Consider the following 24,310-nt stretch of genomic DNA (forward strand, 5'->3'; position numbering starts at 1 on the left):
TGGCTCAAGTGGCTAAGGCGCCAGCCACGTACACCCAAGGTGGAGGGTTCGAATCCAGCCCAGGCCTGCCAAACAACAATGATGGCTGCAACCAAAAAATAGCTGGGTGTTGTGGCGGGCGCCTGTGGTCCCAGCTACTTGGGAGGCTGAGGCAGGAGACTCGCTTGAGCCCAGGAGTGGGAGGTTGCTGTGAGCTAAGACGCCACGGCACTCTACCCAGGGGGACAGTTTGAGGCTCCTGTCTCAAAAAAAAAAAAAAAAATCCTGTCATCTATAAAGGTTTCACTGTAAGAGCTACAGTGGAGGCCTAATAGTTATGAGCAGACAGCCTTGGGTTTGAATCCCAGGGCTGTCCTTGATAAGCTGCGTGTCATCTCCCCTTTCCAAAACTCTTTTCTTATTTGGAAAATGGGAATGAAAGTATCCTTTTCACCATATGATTGCTAAGTTAATGGAGATAATGTAAGTAAATGCACATTGTGTTCAATCACATATAGTTATATTGTTGTTGTTATTGCTGTTTTTCATGAAATTTTTATTTCCTCCCACCAAAAACCTGCTTTATCCTCTATATCTCTCATCTTGAAAAATAGCCTCACCATTTATCTAGCATTGTGCAAGCCAAAAAGCCGGGAGTCACCTTTGACTCACTTTCTTTACCCCCTTAGGGTTGATCCGATTGCAGATGGTGCCACTTGCTAGGGCTACCTGGGGCTGGCCAGGTCTCTGTCTTTCCTCTGCTTTCTCTCCTTCCAGTTTGTCATCATCGCCCCCTGGGACCAATGCATTGATCCTAATCAGTCTCCTATTTGCCCCTGAACCCCACAGTCCATTCTCTGCACAGCAGCGGAAGTGACCTCTTAAAAACATAAATAAGATCATGTGGCTTCCCTGCTCAGAAGCCTCCAACAAGTTCCCATCAGGGCCGGGAGGAAACCCAAGTCCTTCTCCAGGCCTCCAAGCTCCTCTGACTTCATCTCCTCCCACTCTCCTTCTTGCTCTCCGCATTCCAGCCACACTGGCCCTGTCCCAGGTCATGGAACTCATTTCTACCCCAAAGCTTTGCACCTTCTGCTGGGATGCCTGGCCCTCAGCGCTTCACCTTCGTGGCTCCTTCCCAACACCTGGGTATAATTTTAATCTCTGGTCATGAGGGAAGCCCCCTGCCCAGTTGTCTTAAGTCACACCTCCCCACCCCTTACCATCTATCCCTTCATTTTGTCTTTCTTCCAGCATTTCCAACTATTGCAAATGCTTTCCATTTATTTGTTTACTTGTTAGTGTCTAAAATGCAAATTCCTAGAAGATGAGAGACTATCTGCCTTGCTCACCATTGTATTTCCAACACATAATAAGGGCTAGGTAAAGATTTGTTAAAGAAATGCATTAATATGATTATGATTAATACAAAACTAATTTGGAAAATGCCCTAAATGTCAACAGTGAGGCCATCTTTGATTTTTCAGGGCATTTGGTATCTAGGTCTATTGGCCAGTTGAACTGATTCCAGGCATGTTGGTCCAGGGCTCCCGAGAGGCACTGTGGGATTTCTCTGAGTGGCTCTGCCCAGTTACCAGAGTGGCCTGGAAACCCTGCCCTGAACTGGCTGACACGGACAGGGAGCCTCCGCCCCCTACCATGCGGCTGATGCTCCAGAGGGCAAGAAGAAGTCAGGGCCAAAAACTAAAAGCAAATTTGAAAAGAGGGAGAAAACTCTGACATCCACCGCAATGTAATGAAATGAAAGAGCCACCCAGCAAAAATTTGCATTTGACAACCAGAAATCCTCCAGGGCCGGTCATACCAATTTAGCGTCTGGTGGCTGCGCTATAACTCATCTCCCCACTGCGTACTTGGAGGCTGCACAGAACATTCTGCCCTCTGGAGCCAATATCCCAGGACTGCCTAGAAAGCCAAGAGTCCCTGTCCTCAGGGGTGGCCGAGTCAAAGGAGATGCAAGAAGGCGGCAAATCCTGTGGTTAATCTGGGCTTGGGATTCAGAGTTTGGGGTACAGAGGAGACGTCTCCTGAGTTAACCCATTTTACCATAGTGGCTCTGGGCAACGGACTCTAGAGGCATTAGCAGGCTCAAAGCTTGGCTCTACCAACTAAAAGCTATATGACCTCTGGCAAGTTGCTCTATCGTTCTGTGCCTCAGTTTCTCCATCTGTAAAATGGGGATAATATTGGCACCTACCTTGGAGGAATGCTTCGAGTATTAAATGAGAGAACACATGCAAAGTACCTAGGACAATTTCCAGCACACAGCCAGGGCTGCTTCAGTGTTTGGTTTTATTATTATCTTTCACTGATTTCCCGTAATGCAATGTCAGAGTAAATTGTGATATTACATCTCAAGGAATTGAAGGTATATGTTCCCTCATTGCCCGTTGGAAGGCTAATACTTCTAATTAACCTGGAAGTTTTAAATCCTAACATAGATTACTAGAAAGAAAAAATACTTGGTATGATAGGCCAGTTGGAGCTTCCCCCTCCCTCTGGGCTTCTAACTTCTTCCTTTCCAATATTTCCTCAAGAACAATTTCTCTGAAACCCAAATCTGGAAGGCAAGAAGATCTTTAACTATTTGGAAAGATAATTAAAAACTACTATAAATAATAAGACAACTTGGTATAGAGTTTATTTACAAAATAAATGTACACAAATTAGTAGCATTTTTATGTAGCAACAGTAAACATTATAATGGAAATAAAGAGTCTGTTCAATAAGGCAGGAAGAATAAGAGGAACAAAATAAACTATCTAGGAATAAAATTGATAAGGAATGTGCAGGTTCATATAAAAAATTATATACTTCCCTGGAAGTATAGAGAAGAGGACTTGAGTAAAGAGAGAGATATCTTGTTCTTATCTAGGACTCAAAATGATACCCAGGTCAGTTCTCCTACAATATATTTAAAAATTCAACCCATTCCCAGCCAGAATTACAGTGTGGTGTTTTTTGTTTTTTGGTTTTTTTTGGAGCTTGATGATATGTTTCTAAATTTTATCTGGAATAATAAATAGGAGAGAATAAAGATCTGAGAAAAAAATAAGAAAAAGAGAAGTTGCCCCAGCAGATGCTGAAGCTTATTATAAGGATACAATAATTGAGAGACTTTAGTATGGGATGAAAGATAGGTCAGTAAAATACAATAGAAAGTCTAAATTAATATGAGAGATTAGCGCCATACAAGAGATAGTCCTAATCGCAGGAGTAAAAGGTATTATTTAACAAATGGCCCAGGGCAACTGGCTAGCCATTGGGGGAAAATAAGCATGGATTCACACTTCTCCCACCAAAATACATTCCATATGGAATGAAATTTCAATGTAAAAACCCAAACCATAAAAATATTAGGAAATAGCTATGGAATAATATTTCCTAAGGATGAAGGCTTTATAAATGGCAAATGAAACCCAAAAGCCTTAATGGAAAAGATAGGCCGTTTGAGGTTTTGCAGATTTTACACTGCAAATAAAGTTGCAAGGCAAACTTCGATCAGGAAAAGGTATAACATGGACAGATTTACAATCCAAAAGGTAGAAAGAGCTCTTACAAATCAATGGGGGGTGGGGGGGAAGGAACCTGAATAACATGGAAAAAGATGATCGACCTCTTCAATAATAAAAGAAATGAAAATTAGAATAATGAAGTATATTTCTCCCTTATCACACTGACAGTTCTCAAAGGTTGAATACTAAAAGTTGGCTAAGAAGTTGGGAATTGGGCATTTTCAAACATGGCTAATAGTATAAGCTGATTCAAGCTGTTTGGAGAGACATTTGGGAATATCAATCCACATTTCATTTTTTTTATATTTTCTCATTTTTATAATCTCTGACATTGGAGCAAATCTTACAATTAGTGACATCGCAACAATAGTTAGCATTTTGAACAGTGGTACAAAAAATAATAATTCATCTTACAATCAATCCTGCCTTGGAGCCAATCAATTATGGTATGTCTAAATGAATTCCCTTGAATGCTAGATAATTCTTCCAGGAGCAATTATTTCAATATTTCCCTTGACAGAAATAATATAGATGAAAAAAGATTTAAAGATACGCCATCCAGGTGTGGATGCGGAGAGCAGGGAACACTTTCATACTGTTGGTGAGATTGCAAACTAATAAAGCCTTGTTGGAAAGAAGTGTGGAGAACCCTCAAAGAACTCAAACTAGACCTTCCATTTGATCCTGCAATCCCATCACTTGGCAACTACCCAGAAAGAAAAAGAAATCATTTTATCATAATGACATTTGCACTAGATTCTTCATTGCGGCTAAATTTACAATCGCCGAGATGTGGAAACGACCCAAGTGCCCATCAACCCATGAATGGATTAATAAACTGTGGTATATGCATTAATAAACTGTGGTGTATATATATACCACGAATGCCATAAAAAGATGGAAACTTTATATCTTTCATATTAATCTGGATAGAGTTGGACAACATTCTCTTTGGTAAAGTATTATAAGAATGGAAAAGCAAGTTTCCAATGTACTCAATACTAGTATGAAGCCAGTAGACAAATTAATACATGCTCAATACAAGAGGGAAACTCAATTTAATTCAAGTTAAGGGGAGAAAAAGAGAGGAGGGAGGAGAGAGAGGGGAAGTGGGAGGGGGATTGCCATGCTCTCACCGAATGGGCGAAATATAGGGGTACAGGGGACACCTCCTGGGTGAGGGGCAGAACTACAACAGAGACCCCACCTAAAAATGCAAACACTGTAATCTAATCATTTGTACACTCATATTTATCTGAAATTTAAAGGAAAAGATGTTAAATGTGTATTTTGTTTAGATTCTGATTTGAGCACATGAACTATAAAAGGATATTTGGGGGACACTTTGAACACTATTATTGTTCAATTCATGGATAGAAGATGATATTGGCTCGGCGCCTGTGGCTCAAGTGGCTAAGGCGCCAGCCACATACACCTGAGCTGGCGGGTTCGAATCCAGCTTGGGCCCACCAAACAACAATGACAGCTGCAACCAAAAAATAGCCCAGCATTGTGGCCAATGCCTGTGTTCCCAACTACTTGGGAGGTTGAGGCAGGAGACTCACTTGAGCCCAGGAGTTAGAGGTTGCTGTGAGCTGTGATGCTACAACACTCTACCTAGGGGGACAGCCTGAGGCTCTGTCTCAAAATAAAAAAAAAAAAGGAGATGATATTAAGAAATTATTATTAACTGTTGTTAAGTTCAATCAACATTTTAAATCTGTAAAACATATACATTTCTGTTCCTTTTTGGACTCTACACATCTTTTCACGAGAGAAAATGTGTGCTGTGGTGGAAGCTGTGGTGCATCACCCAGACCTCCCTCAGCTGCTAAGAGAGCTAGTTGACAGTTGAGAGTTGACAGCTAGTACCACTCCCACCTCAGCCTCCCCAGGGATGGCTCTTGGTTGAAAAGAGACATCTTGCTCAAGGTCATTCCTGGGACAGGCCCCATCCAATGACTGGTAGATATAGGGGTATAAACACCCAACTGCCTTTTCCTAATTTGGGGTGACTTTGCAGGGCTATTCCAGGGCTCCCAATGGGCTTGGGTGAGGATTTTGTCCTGTCTACGTTGCAGCCCAGCTTCTCCCAGCAAGCTTCCTTCACTCCCTCAAAGACCCACATGCAAAGAACACACCCCACTAAATCTCCGGCAACCAAGTCTCTGTCTCTGAGTCTGATTCCCAGGGAAGCTGACGGATGGCATCCCATGTCATGAGTATTCCCAGAAGCACACTTTAAAATGAGGTTTTGAAGCTGGATTGCCCACTGCTTGACTGGCAACAAAGGCCCTATCCCTGTTGGGGTGCGGAACACTGGTCATCAATGAAGTCTTGTAGCAATGAAGTTCTTAATCTTCAGTTAGGAGTGAACTGAATTGGCTTCTGAGAAGGAAAGGATGGACAATGTCAGTGGTTGGACAAGGATGAGAAAGTAATAATTCTAAGGGCAATGCAATTGAATGCCTGTCGCTAGGGGCAATAGATGCTTTGGAGATAGACAGAAAAGGCTGAGGGTGTTTTATTAGTAATTGGAGACTAATTGTGAAACTCACAGGACCTTTTTGGCAGCTCATAAAGAGACTCTAATTTTCTGAGGCCAGACGCAGAAAAACACTGAGAATCAGCTCTGTGACTTCTGCTCCTTGCAGTAGAAGACAAGAGTTCCTAAGAGTAGAGAGCTCCAGAAAAGGCGTTTCTATGAAAGGTCAGAGCTTTGATTGTGAAGTAGTGGGGCCCTGAGTTACAAAAAAGCAACATCTGGAGTGATTCACTTGGAAATTTTCAGTTTCCAGATTACCCCAACTCTTCGGGCCTGAAGAAATAGCAACTGCTTGAAGGCTGAGAGGCCTCTGCCTTACCAGGTAATAATCTATACCACCCTTAGGAAGGGCTCCTATTTCCCCTCCTGTCCACCAGACTGATAACTGAGGTTCAGCTACAGTGTAACTGAGGCAAGGATTTGTTGAGCCTGCTAAGGGAGGAAAGGGAGTGTCACCAACCGGAGCTGGTGATGAGAAAATGGTGCCCCTAGAGGCAAGATAGATGGGTAATCAACAAAGGTACTTCTTCATCTGTACACCTAAAGCAAATTAAGAATGAATAACTAGGCTGGGTGCTGTGGTTCATACTGTAATCTCAGCACTCTGGGAGGCTGAGTCAGGAGAACTACTTGAAATCAGAAGCTCAAGACCCAGCCTGAGCAAGAGTGAGACCCCATCTCTACAAAAACTAGAAAGACTTAGCCAGACATTGTGGCCTGTGCCTGTAGTCCCAGCTACCTGGGAAGCTGAGGCAGAAGGATCTCCTGAGCCCAGGAATTTGAGGTTGCAGTGAGCTATGATAATGCCATTGCACTCTAGCCTAGGCAGCAGAGCAAAACTCCATCTCAAAAAGAGAGAGAGAAAAGAATGAATTATTAAGAGTCTAACGGCAGCCATCACAATAAAAATGTCATGCTTCTTTGATCAGTTTCTGATTCTGAGCCAGTTTTGAGACCTAAAACCTACTGGCTAAAGAGGGGGCTGGCTCCTGGGGGGAAGGAGCCTGCAGTGCTATGGTAAATGTACCTGTTGAGGATTTCTCCAGCCCTTTCACCAAAGAGACCTATAAACATTGACTTCCATGACTGACCACTGGGTAAAGGGGGCATTCTCAGGCATTGTAAGGACTGTCAGACGCAGGGCAAGAGTTGACCCTGATACTCAAAGCAAAAGGACTCAGAGCATTACTGTAGGCCCTCCCCTCCGTGAGGGTGGGTCAGATGGGAGCCAGCTCCCACTTACAGTGGGTGCATTGGGTCCACGGACATGCTTAGATCACTTTCCTGGTTTCCAAATTTAAAATTCTAATGTTCATAGTTGGAAGTTGGTAGAACAACCACCCTGGTTGTTTAGACTATAGGATAGGATCTGGGCATAAACGTTGAAACTTCCCCCTTCAACCCAACAAAGATAGTAAACAAAAATCAATATTTTGTCCCAAGATGGGATTAATTAGTGCCACTTTAGAAGTTCTAAAAGATATAGGGATGGTAGTCTCCATCATACCTCTATTTAATTCACTGCTCTGGCCCCTATAAAACCACACAGATCCCAAAGGATGACAATGGACTACTGCAAAGTTAACCAAATATAAGAACTCCTTATTGCATGCAGTTCCTGTACCAAAGGTGGTTTCTTTGTCAGAACAGTTGAATATGGCCTCCAGGATTGACATAAGACCACCGATCTGGTGAATGGGTAACCACCAGGAACATTTTGCGTTCCCTGGGAAGAAGTAGCAGCAGACTTTTCCTGACTTGCCCGCAGGGCTGTGTTAATTCTTCCATCCTCTGCCTAAATACAGTGTAAAGACACTGGGCCATCTGGACATTAGTCAACTCTATTGATGAGATCATGTGAATCAGGCCAGATGAGTGAGAAGTAGCAAATACATTGGAGGCTTTGGATCAATACGTGCTCCAAAGGCGGGGAGGTGATCCTAGAAGATCCAGGTGCCATGCTGGTGAAGTTCTAGGATATAGTCTGGTCCCGGCCTAGGGCATTCAGGACATTTCTTGTAAAATAAAAGACAAATGATCACATCTCAACTCCTCACCACGGAGACAGAATGCCTGATAAGCCCCGGTAGGTTCTAGAAGCAGCATATTTCACGTGTGTTCTGATTTATATGTCAGATGACATGAAGAACTACCAGATTTGAGTGGGGATCAGTGCAGAAAAGCAGTTTGCATCATGTCCAGGCTGCTGGGGATGTGCAATCTGACAGATTCTAGGGTATTGGAGCTCTCCATGGTGGAAAAACACTATGCCGATTTTATGGTGAACTTTAATAGGAGAATCTCAGCGTAGACTACTGAAGTGCTGCAACAAGGTTTATGCTACCTAAAGTGGAAAATTATACACATTTCAAAAATGGGTTCTTGAGTGACAGTGTTGCCTAAGAGAGATGAAGCCCCCAATCCTGGAACATCATGCAGCTAGAATTGTCTATCGTTGGCTGAGCTCAGAGAGCATTGCAGGGCCATCACCTTGGGTAGGCCCAGATGGCTGGAGGACACAAATAAACCGCATGAGCAGGGAACCAGATCCCTACATCACCTGCCACTGTTTCACTGGCACCCCCCTCACTGCTCGTCTATGTCCATGTGAGAGTCCCTTATAACCAACTGACAGAGGAGGAGAAAAGTTCATATATGCCTTAGCTAAACATGTGAACACAAGCTACAAACGGCTCTGCTCAGGGCCAGTCCTGAAAAACAGTGGTGAGGGGAGATTCTCCCAACGGACAGAGCTGTGAGCAGTGATCTAGTCATCCACTTACTAGGGAAAGAGAAGTTACCCAAAGTTGAAATATATACAGATTCCTGGGCAGTAGTGAATGGCTTGACTGGTTGTCTAGGAAACAGTTGGAAAAGGAAATTTGGACAATTGGAAACAATGTTTTCAAGAAGAGGCTCGGTGCCCATAGAGCAGTGGTTAGGGTACCGGCCACATACACCAGGGCTGGTGGGTTCGAACCTGGCCCGGGCCTGCTAAACAAAAATGACAACAACAACAACAAAAATAGCTAGGCATCGTGGCGGGTGCTGGTAGTTCCAGCTACTTGGGAGGCTGAGACAAGAGAATTGCTTAAGCCCAAGATTTAGAGGTTGCTGTGAGCTGTGACACCACGGTACTCTACTGAGGGCAACAGAGTGAAAATCTGTCTCAAAAAGAAAATGTTTTAGAGAAGAAATATGTGAGTAGACTTAGGAGAATAGACAGAAAGCATGAAAATCTTCCTACTGCCTGTTAATACCCATTAGAGAGCATGTTCCTCAGAGGAGACACTAAATAAACAGGCAGATAGATTGGCTCAGCCAGAAGATGTAAGCCAACCTTTTATCAGCCACCCCAGTGCCCACATAATGGGAGCTTGAATGAGGTAGGGTAGCCACAGGGGCAGGATGGAGGCTGTGCATAGAACACCATTGTCAAGGCCCATCTAGCTATTGCCGCTGCCAAACATCCCACCTACCAGCAACGGGACCCATGCTGAGTCCCTGATATGGCCTCTTCCCTCAAGGAAATCAAATAGCCACTCAGTGGCAAGTGAGCCCACTGGATTCTTCCTACCCCGGAATGAGCAGGGATTTATCTCGATTGAAATTGACACATATTCAAGGCCAATATCACCATCCAAGATCTGCCAGTGTGTTTGTCCATCCACACGGGAGTTTGTATAGCACTGTGCAAGACCAAGGGACCCCCTTTAGGGTAGAGGAGGCAGCGCTCGCTCTCTTCACCTTCAGAGTGCGTCTGTCCAGCCTATGCTTTCATCCTCTCCTCTCCCCTCTCACATGGACCCTCCTTCCTTCCTCTTATCAGGATCTGTGTGATTACATTGACCCATCCAGGTAAGCCAAAATAATCCACCCATCTCAAAATCCTTAGCTTACTCACATCTTCAGATTTCCTTTTGCCCTGTAAGGTAAGATACTCACAGGTTCCAGGGGATTAAGATGTGACCATCTTTGTGTGGAGGGCACCATTCTGTCTACCAGAGTGAAGACCCAGCAGCCACAGTGATCATGGTAGCTGGACACGAAGCCCTCCCTATGGTTCTTTCACACACTAACGTTTGAGATCCAGTGAGCTGGCCAGCCTGATCTTGGCTAGGACAGAGGGCAGAGAAAAGCCATGCCTGATGCAGAGCTGTAGAAGGGAGTGTGGGGAGACCCGGCGGGGGGGGGGGAGTGGTGGGAATATGGGGATGGAGCGTGGCCTGGGGTCTTTGCACAGGTGGGTGATGGAGCATGCATAGTTCAGAGACTGGCGGGACAACACTGTGGTGTTGGTAGGACAGCACCAGCATCTGGGGATAGCCCAGAAATGGACTTGAGTCACCTTACCAGTCCTCTTAGCAGAATGCAGGAGAAATCACTCCTCAGAGTCAGAGCTTCAGCAAGGGGTCATCTCTCAGGGCCTCATCCTCAGCTGGAAAATGCGGATAATAAGAAGGGTGCTTCCCTCTAAAAGTTGCAATAAGCATCACAAACAATGGTGGCAGGCACATGGCAGGTGGTCAGGGAGTGCTGGCCATTGAGGCAGAGGTGGCTGCCTGTCCACAAATGTGTATGCTCCCCAGCAGAGTCATGGCTGGCAAACAGTAGCCCATCAGGGACCACATTTCCCAAGCCCCTGGCATCTGGGTGTGGTCATGTGAGTTGTTCTGGCCAGTGGAATGTGGGTGGAAGTGATGAGCCACTTCCAGGCCGGACCCATTCGATACCGCCCATCGTCCTCCACAGCTTCTCTGCCCTGCTACCTGCTGACTGGATGCTGATGTCCAGGGCGACCTTTGAAGCTAGAGGGGGAAAATGGCAGAGTGTCCATCAGCCTAGGTCCTTGAACACATGCCACCCCGTACCCCATTGCCATTAAGACTTTATGTGAATGAGAAATAAGCTTCAATTACATTAGAGCTCTAGGACGTTGGGATTTCCTCCTCTATAACATCAGTTTGCTTTGTCTTCTCTGATGTAGTCGTCAGTAATTACTTAGCCATCTGATCATCCTGAAAGCACTGCCTAAGAAATAAAATCCGTCTGAGGATCAGAGAAGAGCCTTAGGAAATCTGAAAGTGGAAAGCTGGGGTAGTACATCAACTGTAGCCCTGAGGACCCAGGACTGACCCATATTGGGACAGTTTGGTGTATACAGGATAAATGTTGAGTCTGGGGTAAATGGACTTATTCATAATAACAGCTACAAATTGTTAAGTGCTTCCTATGTCCTGATGCTTTCTCTGTTTTATTTCACCGAACCCTATGCGGCAGGTGCCAAATTTATTCCATTTTTTCCCAAGGAAGAGCATCTGTAAAAACTTCATAGAAAGATTCTGTTTGTTTAAGGTTGCACAGTTGCCGAGCAGAGGGGCTGGGATTCAAGTCCAGGGTACCTGACTCCAAGCTATGCTTTTAACCTTTGTCCAGACTCCTTCCATAGGCAGCCCAGTGGGAGATAAGAGGATTGAAGACTCATAAGGAGATTTCAACGATGAAAAATTACCCAGGATTTGGCTAAAGCTATCATATTCAGATGCTTTAGAAGCAGATTTGTCTAATAAGCAAAGAAGGTCTTCAGGCCTAATTTATAATTTTAGGGCCAAGAAATCTACGACAATTGGCTTTGAAGGCATATAAAGAGAGGGTGACCTGGCCTCTTTTCCCCTGTCCATTTCTCAGTCTGGCCAACAACCTTAATGTTTCTGGCATTTTTATTTTTGGCTCTTTACTTCCAACAAAACAAAACAACCCAGCTTATTTGTTATATTTTAGATTCTGACATTTATGGGTTTACAGTTTAAAAAATTTATGGAGACTAAGACAAAGGTGAACTCTTATTACAAGTGTCAGTCTTGAGTCCCAGATCCCTTAAGAGCCATCTCGAAGAGGCTTTCTTTCATAAGCAAGCATCCACAGTATACTATATTAATGTCTGTGTCCGTTATCTCTTCTCCTAATAATGCTGAGTAACAACAATGAAGACTCAGAGACATAGAGCAATGAATATATATTTGCCTCAAATGTCTGTGGCATTCCCCTGATGTGGGCTGGGCTCGGCTGACCTTGGCTAGCCTCACTCATGCATCTGCAGTCAGCCACGGGCAGTCTGGGCCACTCTGTGGATCTTGGCTGGGCTCACGCACATGTCTGAGGTTGGCTGCCTCTTGGCTGATCTAGGATGGCCTCCATCGGAGATAATGGTCTGAAAGTCCCATCTTCCAGCAGGATAGCCTGGGAATACTCTCCAGGCAGGCGTAGAGGTGCAAGAGAGAATTGGAAACGTGCAGGTGCTTTTTCTAAGCAGGTGCTTATACGACATCTCTTAGCACCCAACTGGTGAAAGCCAGCCACTTGTCTGAGCCACAGACAGAAAGGGCACTGAAAAGTTATGTAACAGATGGTGAGGACACTGGATCAGAGAACTGGGGAGCGGGAACATTGATGCCATTGATCTACCACAATATTTATCACATTGCGCATTTACTGAGAGCCAGGTGCTGGGCCAGGTCCTTTATACATATCATCTCCTTCATCCTGTCCTTGACTTAGAGCCCCAGAGAGGTGAAGTAACTTGCCAAAGGTCACACAGCTAGGGAACAGCAGAGCTGGGGTTAGATTTGAATGCCTGCTGCTGCAGTAGGTCATCTTGCTACCAGAAACTGGCTTAGATATAAATCTTTCTGATTTTGAGACTTTATCAGATCATAACTGCATAGATTTCTAAATTAAGCCGAAGATCAATGTATAGGTTTGGACCTTTGTTGATTCACTAGTGTGAACATTTTAAGTATAAAATTTTAATATAAAATGATTATTTCCAAATAACAACAGTGATTGTAATACTAACTTGTCAAGAACTTATCGCGTGGCTTGGCGCATGTAGCTCAGCGGTTAGGGTGCCAGCCACATACACTGGGTCTGGTGGGTTCAAACCCAGCCCGAGCCTGCTAAACAAACACACAAAAAACAGCTGGGCATTGTGGTAGATGCCTGTAGTCTCAGCTACTAGGGAGGCTGAGGCAAGAGAATCGCTTGAGCCTAAGAGTTTGAAGTTGCTGTGAGCTGTGATGCCATGGCACTCTACTGAGGGCGACATAGATTGTGTCTCAAAAAAAACCAAAGAACTTATCATTTTCTGAACTCTGTGTTAACACATTGTTGATCAGCAATTTTACACAGAGACTATCCACGTTGCCAGGTAACTTGTGACTGGTCAGCAATGTGTTAAGAAGATAGGTATTATTTCTCCCTTTATTTCACAGAGTTAGGAAGAGGCAGATCTGGGCTCTAACCCAGGAGGAAAATACCAGAGCTCGGGCTTCAGACCATCTTGCTAATGGCCTCCCTTCATTGCTATTAAATAGACTTTGACATGTTTGGGGACGATCAGCTGGGCCCCCCTGGGCCTCTCCCTGTTTGCTTTCATCTCTTTCTGTCAGGGGTCTGATGTCCTCAGGCAGGATTAGACCAGGCCTAGGGTGCAGGGTGAGCTTCCAAGGCTGCAGCCGGGAAATTGTGCCGAGAAAGCGGGGATCCTCGGTACTAAGTGAACCGACATTGGCCACAGGGACCTGGCTTCTTGGCAGTGCAGCCTCCAAGATGGATGGCCATGGCCTTCAGGGCCGGACAACCACTTCTCGGGCCTTTGATGCTGAAAGCAGAACAAATGTGAGCCGGCAGCCTGGTCACATCTGCCTCTCATTAGGGCCTGCTTCCTCCAGCCCAGGACAAGGTGGACCCGCAAGGTATGGGGCAAACACCATATGCGTCCACCCAGCTGGCTGCAAAACCTTGCTCTTGACTTCTCACCCCCAAACTCGCTTCCCAGCTCCCCACTCAATATTCCCCTGGTTCCTCAGGCCAGAATCTGAGGTCTGAATGGGCTTTCCCTCCCCAGCCTCATGACCCCATGGTTAAGCCATCAGCAAATTCCATCAGCTCTGCTTCCAAAGTGCATCTTCAGGCTGACCACTCTTTCCTTCTCCACTGACATTACCCGAGTCCAAGCCACAGTCCGTCTGGTCTGGACGGTAGCAGTAGCCTCCTGTTACAGGTCAAATTGTGCTCCCCAAGTTTATATGTTGAGTTTCTAGCTCTCTGGCACCTCAGAGTGTGACCTTATTTGGAAATAGGGTCACTGCAGACGTAATTAATTAAGATGAGGTCACACTGGAGTAGGGTGGTGTCCCTATTAAAAAGGGAGAATTTGGACACAGACATGGACACAGGAGAATGCCATGGGAAGGTGACAGGTGGGGATCCTGCTGATGCTTCTATACGCCAAGGAATGCCAAAGATTGTCAGCAAACTACCAGAAAAGCTAGAAGGGAGACAGGGAGAGGATTCTCCCTCCCCGCACCAGCCCTGCAGACACTTGGTCTCAGACCTTTAACCTCCATCACCGGGAGCAGATGATAATCTTCCATTGGTTAAGCCACCCAGTCGCCCAGTCGGCAGGACTTTCTTATGCAGCTCTCGACAACGGATGCACCAGCCACCCGGATTCCCCTCTTCCTCTCTTTCCTCCCTTCCCACCACTCACACTGCACTCCACAGAAGACTGACATTTGAAAATTCCAGTTTGGACCAGGTGATTCCCCACCTAGAGTGATGTGCAGCCTGACCGAGGCCTGCCAGGCCCTGGAAGATCTGGCCGCTGTCTTCCTCTTCCTGTCTAGCCTACCCATCCCTCTTTGTAGTCAGCCTGGAGTATGCCAAGCCCTTTCCAGCCAAGGGCCCTTGTACATGCTGCTCCCTCCCTACTCCCCAGGTCTTTGCATGGTTACCTTTTCAGAAGAGCCAGGGAGACATTGATGGGAGAAAGAAGAGGACAGTGGGGTTGGGGAAGGGACCCTGAGGGAAGGATGAAGGGCCTGTGCCCAGCTCGCAGCCTCTGAGAGGAGAGGGCTGTTCACTGGGGATTTGAAGTTTTAATGTGCAGACTCAGACTTTTACCCTAGTTCTTTACGGTCTTGTAGAACCTTAGACGAGTCCCTGGTGTAATGATGTGCAGCTTGGTTTGCCCATCTGTAAAATGGATCTATATATGACCTCATTTAATGAGCCCAGCATCAGGGTGAGGTAGGTGTTGTCTCAACAATAGGTGCCCTTTGTATCTTGGTTTTTAGAGGGGAAACTGAGACTGAGGTAGAGGAAGTAACTTGCCCAAGATCAGTGTGAGAAATGGCAGAGCTGGGATTGAACCCGAGTCTCCCTGCCTCCAGGATTCACACCTGTGGTCACTGGGCTAGGTGGCTCTGAGAAGCAGGTATCTGTAGAGGTGAGCCTTGGGTACATCAAACTATGTAATTCCACGGAGCTCTTCCAAAAGACAAAGTCCATGTTGCTAAAGTATAAGGTGAAAAACACACAAGCTCACACAATACGATGACAAGCATATTGATGGCATTACGTGTCTTCTGCTCTGCGGCTTCAGCAGGAGACAAATTCCAAAGCCATAAAGCCACTCAAGAGAAAACTTTGGGCTCTCCCCACAGGCAATGTCCATCGTTCCCAGGGAGAGCAAGAAACAGCTGGGATAACACGAGACTGCCGGTGTGAACAGCCCTGAACATGGGCTTCACGCTTCCAATGGTAGACCAGCCCGGAGGGTAAGAACAAGTAACAAGGTTAACGGCAATATCACACCACCAGTGTGGTTGGAGCAAAGCTTTAACCAACTGCAAATAAACCGCTTCGAGGCCTTCCTAATGCAAGTTGCATATTATTAATGGAAGTCTCTGAATACAGCTTACTTGGCACCTTAGAATGCCAGCCACAGAGCCACTTCCCCTGAGGGGCCAGGCCCTGGGCTAAGGTCCTTACGGCTGACCCATCTGCTCCTGTTGTGCCCTCAAATGCCCCTCCGAGGCAGATAGCAACCTTCCTCCATCCCCATTTTAATAGGAAAACAAACCGAGGCTTCGGCAATGGTGAGCCAGAGGCCAGTCGGGGCTGAGCTGGAGATGAGGCCCGATGTGGGGACTGTGGAGTCTGTGCCACCAGGCATAGAGGGAGTGTGGCAGTCTGAGACGGGGTCTCTTTATTAATATGGTTTTAATAAGCCTTTGACACTCCCCACATTTCACTTGCAAATAACAGGCCTTTAGCTTTGGGAAGCCGTTTGCCTTTGTCCCCGGGGTATCACAGCAACTGGGAAAGGGTATGAAGCTGGAGACTCTCAGGACGGGAACCGCCCCGCCTGGATGGAGATGGAGGACTGACAGCCCCTCTCCTGAGGAGGTGGCCGGCAGAGGAACTTCCCTTGCTTTCGGACGGTGTCCAGAGCTTGCAGGGCTTGGAGCAAGAGCACAGTGCCTGCGTGGGCTCTCCGGCCACTCGGGGACATCACCCCACCACTGAGGACAGAAAGGTAGTGGCCTGGTCAGAGATGAGAGGAATCCCAGGCGTGGGGGGCCCAAGGAAGCTGAGAGGCCCACGTGGTCCCCACCTGAGAGCGAGGGGGAGCAGCACGGCACATGCTGTCATCGTCGTCGTCATCATCCTTGTGCAAAGGACCGAAACACCAAAGGACTGGTAGCTGCTCAGACCCCAGGGCGTCCAGTGAAAGCTGAGAAAGTCATCACAGTTGACATTACTAAGGGAGACCACAGCAGCACAAGCAGGGCTCCAGAGAGAGGCGAGATTCCCAACAGGAAAATAAACAAGTCACGTGTATTTGCAAACCTGAGTTTATAGTCAGTAAAGTGTACACCAGCCTCAGTGGTCCACACACACCCACCACTCCCGCTAGGAGGACCGGCTCTGTGCATGCCCCACACACACACTACATACACCACACATCCCAAACACACATATTCTACGCATACACACACATACACCACACACCTTCCACATACTACATACGTACCTACACACTACAACATACACACCCCAAACACCCTACACACACACCCTCCCCACACCACACTATACCACACACACCCTCCACACACTCTACACACCACACACATCACACACATCAAACACCACACACACCCTCCCCACACCACACTATACTACACACACCCTTGCACACACACACACACACACGCATCACATACATCCTCCACACACTACAGCCCCTTTACACACCACATGCATCACACACTACAGCCCCTTTACACACCACATGCATACACCACACATACCCTCCACGTACACAGAGCCCCAAACACACAAACACATACCCTCTCTACACATACAACACTCCTTCCACTCACACATACCACATATACAGTATAGACCACACACACTGAACACACATATACATCATTCACACACACTCACACACACACGTTCCACACATAAACTCTGAGGCTCAGTTCAGGTGGGGCTTCCTCTGACCCCGTGTGATCAGCAGAATAACACCTCCCAGATATGTTACAGCCCAATCCCCTGAGTCTGTGATATGTTCTGTTATATGACAGAGATTACGTTTTCTCCTCATCTGCTTGGGCTAGTCTAACAAAAATGGCACAGACTGTGTGGCTTATACAACGGACATTTCCATTTCTTACAGTTCTGGAGGCTGAGAAGTCCAAGATCAAGGGCCCAGCAGAGTTGGCATCTGGTGAGGGCTCACTTCGTGGCTTGTAAACAGGAGCCTCCTCACTGAATCCTCACATAACTGAGAGCAGAAAGAGGCTTTAATTCTTTCCTCTTATAAAGACACTAATGTCATCATTAGAGCTCCATTCTCCTGGCTTAATCACTTCCGGAAGGCGTACCCCCTAATACCACTGCACCAGGGCTTAGAGCTTCAACACGGGAACCAAGGGAGGGGAGGGAGGCATAAACGTTCAGTCCATAGCAAGGTTGCAGATGGAAATCGGGTTGTTAATCAGCAGCCTTGAGTTGGGCGATTACGCTGGATTATCCAGGTGGACCCAAAGTAATCACAAGTGTCATCACAGGTGAAAGAGGGAAGTGGGAAAGTTAGTGTGAGAGCTGAAGAAAGATTTGAAGATGCAACCTGCTGCCTCTGTGGATGGAGGGAGGAGCCACACGAACCAAGGAATGTGAGTGGCCTCTAGAAGCTACCAAAAGCCGGGGATGGTTCTCCCCTCCACCTCCAGAAGGAAGGCAGCCTGCTGACACCTTGATTTTAGCTTAGTAAACACTATTTTGGTTTGTTTGTTTGTTTTATGTATTTTTTTAATTAAATGATAGCTGTGTACATTAATGCACGCACTCATGGAGTATAGTGTGGTGCTTTCATATACAATTTAAAAAATATTTTCATCAAACTGGTTAACATAGCCTTCATGGATTAAGACTTCCAAACAGGCTCAGCGCCTATAGCTCAACCGGCTAAGGCGCCAGCCACGTACACCTAAGGTGGCGGATTCGAATCCCCAGCCCGGGCCCGCCAAACAACAATGACGGCTGCAACCAAAAAATAGCTGGGCATTGTGGCGGGCGCCTGTGGTCCCAGCTACTTGGGAGGCGGAGGCAGGAGACTCACTTGAGCCCAGGAGTTGGAGGTTGCTGTGAGCTGTAATGCCACAGCACTCTACCCAGGAGGACAGCTTGAGGCTCTGTCTCAAAAAAAAAAAAAAAAAAAACAAACTTCCAAACAATAGGATGATAAATCTGTGTTGTTTTGGATGACTAAGTCTGTTAAAGCAGCAAAGAGTCTAACACGTCCGCTTCCTCAGGACAGCCTTCCTCTTGCCTGCTCTCCTCTCTCTGCTGTTCCCCTCACTCCATCTCGTTACCGTTTCCTCAGCTCTCCTGGTCCCTGAAGGTACCTCCAACTAGGCCCAGCCCAGAGGGGATATTCTGGTATCTTTTATACAGGTTTGGGGCCTGGCAGCTGCCAAATTCCAGTTCCCAGGAGACAGGGCAAGAGCAAATGGTCTGGGACAGGGCCCTGGACCCTCCTGGGCCTCCTTGGTCTTTTGCAAGGCAGGACCAAGTGTGGGTGAGCGGGCCCAGGGTGGACTAGACACAGGAAAGGGGATGAGGAGGGGCAGCCAGGCGGAGGGGGCTGTACTAGGGTGAGAAGAGAGGTCTCGAAGCTACTAGAGTGCATCGCACCTCGTAAAGCCGTGTGAACTGGAGCACAGAGGACTTTCATCTCCTGTCAATAAAGCACGATCAGCACTGAGCTGCGCTTGGGGCTCTTAATTCCAGATGTGGTTGCAGCCTACCCCCCACAGGGCCTCCTGTTCCCTGCCCGCTTCTCACACAGGCCATGCAGGGCAATGTTGGGCCAGATGAAGGAGAAGGACATGAGAGAAACCTAAATCTGTATTTCAGGACTTGTCACTAGGGATAAGTAAGCCAAGGTTGGTGGAATGTCATGGACACAGAAATTCTGGTCCCATGACGTGAAGGGAGACAGAGAGCTGAAAGTGTCTCCACCGAAGGTCTGGCTGTTCCTGCAGCAATGTGAGGAGGGGACACACCCCGGACTGGGGCTGGGAGGCCTGGACCCTCCCCCGAGGGTTGTCCTTGATCTGACTGGTGACCTTGGGCAAATCCATTTTCTTTTCTGGCCTCACTAGACTCGACGAAATGAGAAATTTGCTCTAGTTTCTGCTGTTAATTAATAAATAGTATGGTAAGCCAGCAGTGCGTGCTGGTTTCTGTTTTAGTCTTGGGGGATGCAGAGCAAACAAAGAGCAAGTAAAGTTCTCATTCTAGTAGGAAGAGGCACACAAATCCCAAGGAAACATATAAAAAGGCAAAACAGCCACACACAGTGATCAAGCTGTGCAACAACAGAGGGGGGGTGAGGTAATAATACAGAGAAACTTGGGCAAGGCCCTTCCTTAGAAAGGTGGTCAAGGAGGCCTTCTCTAAGGGGGTGTTTGAGTTGAGGCAATTGGGAAGGTGATCCCATAGTCAGGGGTCAAATTTCTTTGTATTAATTAGGAAAAGGTCCGGTGCTTATCGAAGAAGTCCAGAGATAAGCAGTTTAGGGCTGGAATGACACTCCACGGTGTCACATCCTCAGGCCTGGCTCACTCTTCATGGTCCAAGATGGCTGCCTGAGCTCCAGACATCAAGATCACATTCCTGTTATGCAGGAAGGTAACAAAGGAAGGCAACCTTTCTTCCTCTGGAGGTCTGCACAGTAGTTGACAGCAGTATTTCTGCTTACAGCTTGTTAGCAAGAATGCTGGGAACTATACTCTCTATCCCGGGTAGTTACAGGCCCAGCTATAATAAGAATCAGGGGTTATATTACGGAGAAGAAAGAGGAGAATAGGTATTGGGGTTGACAGCTGGGAGCTCTGCCACCCATCTTTGAAGGTGGGGAATTCACATGCAGAACCTCCCCTGCTGCCTCCACCACTCAAACCCACATTCAGCAACAAGCTCATCAATAACTCCCATAAACCTAGTCTTTCACAGCTCAGGAATTGGTCAGTCACCCAAGATAGAAATTTGATGACTATCTGCACCCCCTACAAAGACTCACATCTCTCATATCCCCAATGCCTGCCCATCAGACCCTCAAAATATATGTTAAACTGTCCTCTCTGTCCATCTCCACTGCCACAACCCTTATCAAAGGCCCATCTCTCTCTTCATCCATTGCGGTAGCCTTCAAATTTGTCTTTCTGCTTCCCCACCATCAACAAAGCAGCCATCACCATCAGCTTAAAAGTTATTCATTGGTTTGGTCGCAAGTCCTTCAGTGGTTTTTCAGGATAAAAATACTAACGTCCCAAATCTGTCACATGGTCCTGCTGTGATCAGGCTCTACTGCACCGTCTTTTCTGCACTGTCTCACCATCAACCATCTCTTACTTTTTGTCTCTCTCTGTCTTTCTGTTTCTATCACATCAGACTTCTTTCAAGTCATCAAGCACTTTATGCTCCTTCCAACCACAGGGCCTTTGCACAGATACATCTCTCTGCCAAGAATGTTCTCCCTCCCTGCCTTTAGTTCTCACCTTACTAAACTGCATTTCGGAGGGCCTTCCCTGACCTACCCCTGCAACCCTAGACCAGGACACTTGCTCCCACACCACCTTGTAGATCTCACATGTAGCATGGGTTGCAGTTGCAGTTAATTCATTGTTTAATGGTTTTTACTGCCAGAATGTCTTCTCCCTGGGGGTGGAAATGTGTTACATTTACTGATAGATCCTAGTCCCCAGCACAAAGGGGTGCTAATAAATGATGGTTCAATGAATACATTTATTTAACTTCTCGGTCAATCTCTGCTCCCCCACCCTTCACACCAGCAGTTGCCTCTTGATCCTGGAGAGGGAAACTAAGATGTCTGGGAGGTGTGAAGTTGTGCGCGTTAATGGTGAGGTTGCATTCGTATGGGCTATGCGTGGTGTGATAAACATAAAGGCCAAGTGTTAGCTGCATCATGTGGAACATGCCACCTCCAAGATCGGGAGGCAGGAGAGAGAAAGACAAGAAAGGAACATTGGCTATAAAGTGCCTCCGCCTGGAAGTGACTCATGGTTTCCATTCAAGCCTGCTGGGTAATGGAGTCACGTGGCCCTCCCCTGCTCCAAGGGAGTCTGGGAGATGCAAGGAACACCTGGAATGCTCAGTGGGTTCCAGCTGTCTCTGACACATTCCATGATGTGATAAGGGTGTGAGAAAAACCTCCACAGTCATGAGCATTTGTTGTAATGTGCCAGCATCAAGCACCTGCCAGGTGTGCGCCCTGAAACGGGGCTTCATCCCAGCATGCTCCTTTGCTCCCACTTGGATTCCAGCTGACTTGCAGAGACTCTAGCCTCTCCTCCACACCCACAACTGCTGCTCCTCAAAAACATCTGGAATCCCTCCTTCCTGGTGGGAGACATGGAACTGGCCACAGATGGTGTCTCGCCAACTATGGGGCATCTTTGATGCGACTAAGGAGACATCTGTTCTCCCTTTGTCTTTAATACAGTCAAAGTAATGAAAGAGGAACTCAGTCTTTCAACTGAAGAAAAACCATTTGAAACATTTAACCAGCCACCATCAGAATGAACTGTCATTCATTCTCCTACTACACAGTTGCACCCATCCATCAGTTATTCCATGGGCATTTCATGCCAGACATGGATGAGACTTTGGGGTGTAGGGCCACTAAAATGTTCAGAGTACTGTCAGAACACAAGGTGTTTAGTATAAGGATCCTGCCTTGAGGGCAAGTCGGACTGGCTTACTGGGACTAACATCAATCAGGGAACCATCTGATGATTAGAGTACTGACGACCATGGTCAGAGCTGCTATTACCTGAGTGGTTGAGTGGTTATGATGTGCCAGGCACACTGTGATAGGTGTCTCTGATTCTCAAAATGATGCTAGTGAAGCAAGAACTATTATCCCCACTTCCTTGATTACTAGCCATGGTGTCCAGCTGCAGCCAAGTTGTCTATGCACCAGCCAGGTCTACTTAGGGAAGCTGGTGACATGTCTACTGAACTAGTTCTATTGCATGATTGAGGTATTGTTCCTCTCTGTTGAGTCTCTAAGCCTGGTTCTCTGGCTCCTGTCTGCTTAAATTGGTCATATTTGGTTTCTGTTGCTTGCTGTAAGGAGCTCTGTGTAGTTGGTATCAACCACCAGGAAAATGTCCCAGAAAATGGGGGGAAAGTCCACCAATGCCTCAAAAGTGCCATCTTCTCCTTCCTGTCTGCCTCTGTCTGGGTTCTAGGCCATACCAATTTCTCCCTGGATTATTAAAACAGCCAGTACGTGGCCTCTCTGTGGCCACGGCCGTTTGTGCCATTGTCCACACAGCCACCAGAGGGCGCTGTCTAACATGGAACTCTGACCCTCCCACCTGAGCTATGTCTGCTGCTCTCAGTGACCACTAGGACAAAGGCTCCCTCCACCAGGTCATCCTGGACCTTCAGATCTGTCACTGCCTGCAGCCACAACTCCAATCACGCCCTCTCTTAGGCACCTCTGGACAGTTATCCAACCGTGGCACTAATCCTCAGGCCTCTGAGCCTTTATTTTCCCAGTTCTACCCAATAAACAGTCATCCCATCTGCATCCCTAGTACCTGGCCCAGTGCCTGGCACATATTGATTTCCCAATTAGTACTTGTCGAATTAATTGAAATAAAATTAGGTGGGACCTGAGTATTCATGTAATTCAGGGGTCTCCAATGAGTTTTCCAAAGGCTGGAGTCAGCATCATTTTAACAATTTTATTTTAACTAGCTGTCGGTCAGTTTTTAAAAGTGGAGATGACAGGTAGGAATGGATCCAACTTTCTGACTTCTCTTCAGTAAGTAGAAGAGCTGCCCCCTCCTTCCCTGCCCGCATTCTGCTCTGACAGTAATCCCGTTGGTTGGGGCTGAGTGGTGTATGGATGTTTCTGCCCAACAGGCAAATGTTCTCCATTTTTCTATAGCTCCTGCCCAGCTCACACCTCTCATTTTGGCAAAAATCTGTCTTGGGCCTTGACAAGCAGTGGCATTTTTATAGTCCCTGAGCTGTTTGAAACCTTTTACATGTGGACCTATATGCCTGCTAGGAGGTTGTCCAAGGTCTCACTTGGCAGAGCTGGGGCTGGGACCATGTCCTCAGGTCCTCACTCTGTTCCACCATCTGCCTCACGTTCTCCAGGCAATGGAACTGGCCCTGTGCACACCCCACACGTGCTTGGAATCTCCGCTTTGGATTTGCGTTAAGCTCCTTTTGCTACAAGGTTGGGGATGTTTTAGAGCCTCCTAAGTCTACATAAACCCCTCCCTTTACCACCCCCAACGAGATCCTCCAGTGCCCCCTCACTCGGCATCCAGAGACACATCCATCATGGACACTGGGCTGTCAGCACGGCCACGTGCCCCTCTCAAAGGCCCAAATCCAGAATGGATTTATCCCGGGGGGAACCTTGTTATGCTTTTATGTCTTCCATTCATTAGACTTTCTGTCAGCAGCATAAATCAGGGCTGGGCCCTCTTCTGCTCACTCAGGAACAGGGAAGACACGCAGGGAACAGATAGAAAACTCACAGTGGGCCGAGCCAGGCAGATCGTGACTGTACCACCCTGCTGAGTCCCCCACCCCTATATTTATTCCTTTGTACTTTTTAACCAAAAAGAGACCCAAGAGTGATCCTTGGAGGACTAGACCAGGAGACTGAGGTTGAGGTCTGTTGTTGGCCCCTTAATTCTGTGAGATTGTCCTTAATTTACCCCAATCCCATAATCTAAAAATCTTTCCTATTGTTCTGCCATAGCACACCAGGGGATTTAGGTTTTTTTAAAAAGTAAAATAAATCTAATCAGTCACGTCAAACTCTCCAAGAGCTCCCCAT

Source organism: Otolemur garnettii, unplaced genomic scaffold (assembly GCF_000181295.1).
Source record: "Otolemur garnettii isolate 467f Iridium unplaced genomic scaffold, OtoGar3 scaffold00001, whole genome shotgun sequence".
NCBI lineage: Eukaryota > Metazoa > Chordata > Mammalia > Primates > Galagidae > Otolemur > Otolemur garnettii.